The following is a 7,541-nucleotide window of genomic DNA, read 5'->3' as shown; positions in this document are numbered from 1 at the left end:
CCGTCTAGTCAAGGCTATGGTTTTTCCTGTGGTCATATATGGATGTGAGAGTTGGACTGTGAAGAAGGCTGAGTGTCGAAGAATTGATGCTTCTGAACTGTGGTGTTGGAGAAGACTCTTGAGAGTCCCTTAGACTGCAAGGAGATCCAACCAGTCCATTCTGAAGGAGCTCAGCCCTGGGATTTCTTTGGAAGGAATGATGCTAAAGCTGAAACTCCAGTTCTTTGGCCACCTTATGCGAAGAGTTGACTCACTGGAAAAGACTCTGATGCTGGGAGGGATTGGGGGAAGGAGGAGAAGGGGACGACAGAGGATGAGATGGCTGGATGGCATCACTGACTCAATGGATGTGAGTCTGGGTGAACTCCGGGAGTTGGTGATGGACAGGGAGGCCTGGCATGCTGCGATTCATGGGGTCGCAAACAGTCGGACACAACTGAGCGAATGAACTGAACTGAACTGATGGCCACACACTGCCTTGTTTCAGCTCTCATACTGTATGTGTGTGTTAGTCACCCAGTCACGTCTAAGTTTTTGAGACCCATGGTTTGTAGCCTGCCAGGCTCCTCTGGCGATGGAATTCTCCAGGCAAGAATACTGGAGTGGGTTACCACTTCCTTCTCCAACTCATACTGTATATCTACATCATTTTCATAGTCTATATCAAATGCCAATTATCACATTTTTATGTGTTCTGTTGCTGATTTCTCTGTTTAAAATGCCCCCCACATGTAGTGCTGAAATGCTATCTGGTGTCCACAAGTGCAAGAAGGCTGTGACGTGCCCTATGGAGAAAACACATGTTTTAGGTAAGCTCTGTTCGGGCATGAGTTCCATTGCTCTTGGCCCAGAATTCAACGTTAATGAATCAAGAATATATATTAAAAAAGCGTCCTTAAAGCAAAAACATAAACAAAACAAGGTTATGTTCTGATTGAGAAACATGCTGGGATGAGAGGCTTGCCAGGAACTTAACCCTGTGATTCCCCCAGAGAGATGGCTCAGTATTTGCTGATTCAGTCTCCCAGAGATTTTATAGAACCCAACTATCTAGAATGATGGGGCTTCCTTAGATGGCTCAGTGGTAAAGAATCTGGCTGCCAGTACAGGAGCCTCAGGAGATGCGGGTTCGATCCCTGGGTCGGGAAGATGCCCTGGAATATGGCAACCCACTCCAGTATTCTTGCCTGGGAAATCCCATGGACAGAGGAGCCTGGTGGGCTACAGTCCATGAGGTCACAAAGAGTTGGACATGACTGAGCAACAGGTCTTGCATCGAGACTGATGAGAACTGACTGCAGCAACAGCAAAAATAAGGTAATTTTTCTTTTAAATTTTTATCATGGAAAATTTCAACTGTGTAAGAGAGACCATAATAAACAGACCTTTTGAGCCTTATGACCCAGGCTCAATAACAGCTGATCCAGTCAGTTTCCTCCTTCTTTCTCTCTAGCTGGATTAAATACAAATCTCAAGACATGTAACATTTCATCCTTAACTATTTTTTTTTAATGGTAAGGAAAACTTTAAGACTATTGTGGTAAAGTGTCAAAACTATTGAAATAGGAGAGATGAGTTCAGCTCTCATTAAGGACAACTTGGGCTTTACAGACAACAGGTTACGTGTGCGAGAGGGGGGTGGGGGTTGTGCATGGAAAATTACTAAGAGAAGACATCAAGCATAGGGAGAAGTTTTTCCAAACTTATTTTAAGAGCTTTCTTACTGAATGGCAGGCTAGGGTGATTAGATATCAATGATGGGAGATGAGAAATTTGATTAAACATTGAAAGTGATCACATATCAAGAGTGGGAAAAATCCTCTCTAAGCAGACTCAGCTCATCCTTAACAACTATTTTATCGGTAAATTCTTGTTAATGTTTTAAAATTATAAGAGTAGAAAATCTAGAAAGCAGAAAATTACAAAGAAGGAAATAACCATGTAAATTGATACTGAGTGCACATTTTGATTGATTTCTTCTGTCTTCTTACACAGAGTAAATTGAAAGATGGGAACCATATTGAATAGATCCTCTCTTTTCATTGAATAGTAAGCCAGTTTGCCATATCTTTAGTCTTCAAAAATAAACGGTACTCTTTATACATTATCTCATTTAATAAGAGGTATGCCATTTTTTCCATGTTTGCTTTATCATTTTGAAAAGTGTGATTCCTTATTTAAAATCACACTTTTTATCTTGTTATAAGTGTACCTTCACACACACTGTAAGAGATAATCCAGAAGACACAGTATGCTCTCTACTCAGGTCCCTCCACTGGGAACGTCTTGCAGAACTATAGAGCAATGTCACAACTAGGAGAATGACATCTCTCAGTCAAGACAGAACTTTCCATCATCAGGACGATCCCTCCTGTTGATTTTTCACAACCGTACCCACTTCCCTTTGGTCGTCAAATCTTCCTTAACCCTCTGCTGCTGCTGCTGCTGCTGCTGCTAAGTCACTTCAGTTGTGTCCTGACTCTGTGCGACCCCATAGACAGCAGCAGCCCACCAGGCTCCCCCGTCCCTGGGATTCTCCAGGCAAGAGTACTGGAGTGGGTTGCCATTTCCTTCTCCAATGCATGGAAGTGAAAAGTGAAAGGGAAGTTGCTCAGTTGTGTCCGACTCTTTGTGACCCCATGGACTGCAGCCTACCAGGCTCCTCTGTCCATGGGATTTTCCAGGCAAGAGTACTGAAGTGGGGTGCCATTGCCTTCTCTGCCTTAACCCTCAGGGAACCACTAATCTGTATTTCTATAATTTGTCATTTCAAGACGATTAAATATATATATAGCATCATCGACTCAATGGACATGAGTTTGAGCAAACTCCAGGAGATAGTGAAGGACTGGAAGGCTTGGTGTGCTACAGTCCATGGGGTCACAAAGAGTTGGACACGACTGAGCGACTGAACAACATATATATATGGAATCACACAGTATATAAGCTTTCAAGACTGGCTTTTTTCACCCATCCCAAGATTCAAGTTGTTTTCTATATCAGCTTTTTTTTCCTCTCCCTTTTATTATTGACTAGTATTCCAGGTATGGATGTAGCACAGAATGTTTTCCCATTCATCCACTGAAAGATACTTAGGTTTTTTCTAGTTTTTGGCTATTATAAATGAAGCTGCTATAAAAATATGTGTATAGATGTTTGCGTGAACACAGAAATGCATTATTTTCTATTGTGGCTGTAACAAATTGTGTTCAGTCGTGTCCAACTCTTCGCAACCCATGAACTGTAGCCCACCACGCTCCTCTGTCCATGGGATTTCCCAGGCAAGAATACTGGAGTGGGTTGCCATTTCCTCTTCCATGGGATCACCTAGACCCAGGGATTGAAACCGTGTCTCCTGCATTGGCAGGTGGATTCTTTGCCACTGAGCCACCTGGGAAGCCCCAATTTCTTCAAGCTTAATCTAAAAAACCCTCAAATGTATTATTTTGCAGTTATGGAGATCAGAATTTTGAGTTCCTTCTGGAAGCTCCAGGAGTGCATCTGATCTTGGCCTTCTCTTTCTGGAGCTGGCCAGCATTTCTATGCTCATAGCTACATTCCAAGCGCTGCTTCCAACATCACAAGATCTTCTAACTCTGGCGCTCCTTGTTGTTTTGTTGCTAACTCATATCCAACTCTTTTGTGACCCCATGGACTGTTGCCTCTCTCTTACAAGGGCCCTTCTGATTTTATTGGACCCACTTGAATCATCCAAAATAATCTTTTCATCTTAACATCGCTAACTTAATCACAACTACAAAGACCCTTTTGCCAAGTAAGGTATCATATTCACAAATTCTGGGGACTAGATTTAGTCAAAATATAGCAAAGCCATTATTTAGTCAACCACAAGTTTTCATTTCTTTGGGGTAGGTGCTCAAGAATGTAACTATCATTGATGATCACACGCTTAGCTTTATAAGAAACTCTTAAACTATTTTCCATAAGGATTGTACTAGTTACAGTCCCACCAGTGATGTAAGGGTGATGCAGTTCTCCACTACAACTTTGCAAGCATTTGGTCACCTTTTTTAGTCATTCTGATAGATGTGCAGTGATATCTCACTGTGATTTTAATTTGCATTTTTTTTAATGGTAAAAGACACTGAACATCTTTTCAAATGCTTAATTGCCATCTGTATACCCTCTTTGGTGAAATAGCTGTCCATGTCTTGTCTGCTTTATTTTTAAAGCAACTTAGAAGTGCTTCAGAAACTCTCACTAAGGCTGCTAACAGAATTTATGGGTTCTTTGGGTAGGTTTTTGACCTGGATCTTTGAGGAAACTTAAGTGCAGTGGTTCTAAAACTTAGTGTGCCTCACAATCACCTGAGCTTGATAAAATACAATTTGCTGGGACCCATCTCCAGTGTCTGATTTTCTAACTATGGGGTGGCACCCTGGAGAACTGGCATTTGTAACAAACTCCCAGGTACCACTGATGCTTTTATCCCAGGATCATACTTTGATATGCTTTAGGGAGACTTTAGGGCTACTTGATGTTTTCTTTTGCCATTTCCTTGTCACAGTAAATTTCCTTGTAGTAAACACTACAATGAATGAAATACTTACGCTCCAAAGTGAAGTGCTTGGGGAGAAAAAAAAAAAAAAAAAGAGGACAGAGGTAAGGCAAAAGCACACAGAAATTAATCTGATCTCCCAGGGGCCAAAGACTGGAACAATTTGAGCAACTAAATTAATTATGAAAGCACTGGATAAATATCCATGAGTCCCTAGTGATAGAAATACGGGAGAAAGGTCAGATCTTCCTTGCACAGGAATTCCAAATACTCCAGGAGGGGAGCTTTAATTCCCTTTTCTTGAGTATGGGCTGGATTTAACGACTCACCTCACAAGACTAGAGTATGGAAAGTGGAAAATACTAATTTTGCCATGGAAAACCTGGCAGACACAGCTTTAGCCCAAATAACCAGGATTAACATGATCAGTGACAAGTCATACTGATATCACAAGCCCTGATATAATGACATAAGGAAGGCACTGCACTTGTAGTATCGTTTCCCTAAATCCATAACCCCAACCTTGTTGTTAGGTCACTAAGTCGTGTCCAACTCTTTTGTGACCCCATGGACTGTAGCCAGCCAGGCTCCTCTGTCCATGAGTTTTTCCAGGCAAGAATACTGGAGTGGGTTGCCATTTCCTTCTCCAGGGCCTCTTCAGGCCCAGGGATCAAACCCATGTCTCTTACATTAGCAGGTGGATTCTTTACCGCTGAGCCACCAACCCCCACCTAATTGTGAGAAAACATCAGAACTCAATTTGAGATTCATTCTAAAAACATCTGCCCTATACTCTTCAAAAAAGTGTCAAGGCCATGAGACTAGACCAAGAAACTCACAAACTGGGGGGAGATAACAAAGAAAAAGAATATTAGTGAAAAAAACGGGAAATCCAGGTGGTCTGTAGCTAACAGTACTATAACAATGTCAATTTCCTGGTTTAGATAAATGTAGTAACTGGTTAAGTAATACATGTCTATTAGGGGAAGCTGGGTAAAGGATACATAGAAATTCTTTGCAACACTTCTGTTAATCTACAGTTATTTCAAAATAAAGAAGTTCCCCACCCTAGAGTTTCTGACCTAGTATATATGGTGGGTACCAAGAATTTTCATTTAAGTTCCCCAGAGATGCTATTAGCCTAGGGAAACACTCTGGAATACACCGCTTTAGGGAAACCTTAGGGCCACTTGTTTTCTGCTTTTTCTTGCCACTATAAATTTCTTTGCTTGGAAACTTCCACGGACAGAGGAGCCTAGTGGGCTACTGTCAGTGGGTTCCTAGATGGTCGGACACGACTTAGTGACTGAGCAGGCGCACACATGAGAAGGAAACAAAGTTGTTGACCTTTCTGTTTCAAAGCAGGTTTTAATTGGGGGGTGGGGCGGGGAGGGGGTTCAGTGTTCTCCTCAGAGATTGCTTTCACCTTAAGGATATTTAAGGATATCATCCCTTAAAAATGCACTCATCAACCCTCAAATTGAATTTTCCGTGCTTGGTTCCCTTATACTATGTTACTTAAAGATAACAAAAAGCCTTAGAAATTGTCTTAAATACTGGGAAAAATTCAAATAGTTTAAATGCTGCTGGGTACGAAGTGAATCTGGGCAATTACTACACGTACAAGGTTCATTACAATTTGTCTCTCACTATCCATCCTCTTTCTGATCTTTAAACTGAGCACATGGTCAATCAGAATGTATCAAAAACATATCTTCCCAGGGGAAGCTGACCTGACCTAAAAACGCCTCTTGGAGATTTATATGAAACACTGGACTCTCAAGATAGGATTCACCTCTATCATTCAGTGCTTCTGTAAGTTCACGCCAGGTGTCAGAGGCTGTGGTGGGGAAGGGAGGGGACAAAAGAGTATTTGCAATGCTTTGTTGAGCTGGTCACCCTGCTTTGCTCCCAAGTCACTCAAGTGGGAGAGTATGGTTTAGAATCTTTTGGGGCTAGAAGGTGGCCTAAACAAGTATACATGAAGTATATACTAAACAAGTATACATGAAGTCTTTTCTTTTTTTTTTTACATCTTAATGCAGATATAATTGACATAAAATAAAACGCACATATTTCAAGTATATGATTGCGTAAGTTTTGACATGCGTAAACACCCACGAAACCATCACCAAATTCAAGATAATGAATATACTCATCACCCCAAAATGTTTCCTCTCTCCGCTTTATGGCTGTTTTTCTTATCATCATAGTAACACACTTTGTTTAGCTGTGAGAATGTATATATGTGATCAGTCATGGCCTGAGATATGAATTGATTTTTTATTTTCTACTGTATTTAATGGCCCCTTTTTAACGGGCCAGTTTTTTAGCTGTAGTGGCTTAGACGGTAAAGCGTCTGATTGCAACGCAGGAGACTTGGGTTCGATCCCTGGGTTGGGAAGATCCCTTGGAGAAGGAAATGGCAGCCCACTCCAGTATTCTTGCCTGGAAAATCCCATGGACAGAGGAGCCTAGTTGGCTACCGTCCATGGGGTCGCAAAGAGTCGGACATGACTGAGCGACTTCACTTCATTCAGTGCTTCTAAAATATTGTTGCATTGTTAAACACAAAGTTAATCTCTTATCCGACGGTTTTGAGGTAAGGATTTGGCCATTTAAGTTATTCCTTTATATACAGTCAACATTCACACGGGTGAGGCAAGGAGTCTTTGCCTTTAATGCAAAGACGTAATTTTAACCAAACATTCAAAATGTTGCAAATCAGTTCCTTTGGTTTTGCAGAAGACTAAGTTTCTCGGTTTCTCTTGAACCTTGAAACGTCTGTCCTATTAGGATTGAAAAAGCGTTCGGCAACTATGCTTACCTTTCCCAAAGTAACTTTATTCATTCATCAAAATCATCGGCAGGGGAGGGCACGGTCTGAACTCGGAGGGAACGGCAGAATATGAGTTATTCCTGCCATGCTCCTAGGGTTTAGCGAGAACGAATATTCGCCGGGGCACCCGCTATGTGCTGTTAAGGGCCGGCGCCCAGAGCTCTAACCCAGCCGCTAGCGCTG

The 7,541-nt window shown here is 41.7% G+C and overlaps 1 protein-coding gene across 1 annotated transcript in view; it reads right to left on the bottom strand.

Moving 5' to 3' along the window:
- TTPA (tocopherol (alpha) transfer protein) overlaps window positions 1-7,541 on the bottom strand; it is a 66,735-nt gene that overhangs the window by 58,550 nt on the left and 644 nt on the right. The gene's annotated exons all lie outside the window — the stretch shown is intronic.

Source organism: Bison bison, unplaced genomic scaffold, assembly GCF_000754665.1.
Source record: "Bison bison bison isolate TAMUID 2011002044 unplaced genomic scaffold, Bison_UMD1.0 scf7180017864203, whole genome shotgun sequence".
Lineage (NCBI taxonomy): Eukaryota > Metazoa > Chordata > Mammalia > Artiodactyla > Bovidae > Bison > Bison bison.
Note: the sequence above shows the minus strand (reverse complement) of the source record. Positions and strands in the feature narration are given on the sequence as shown.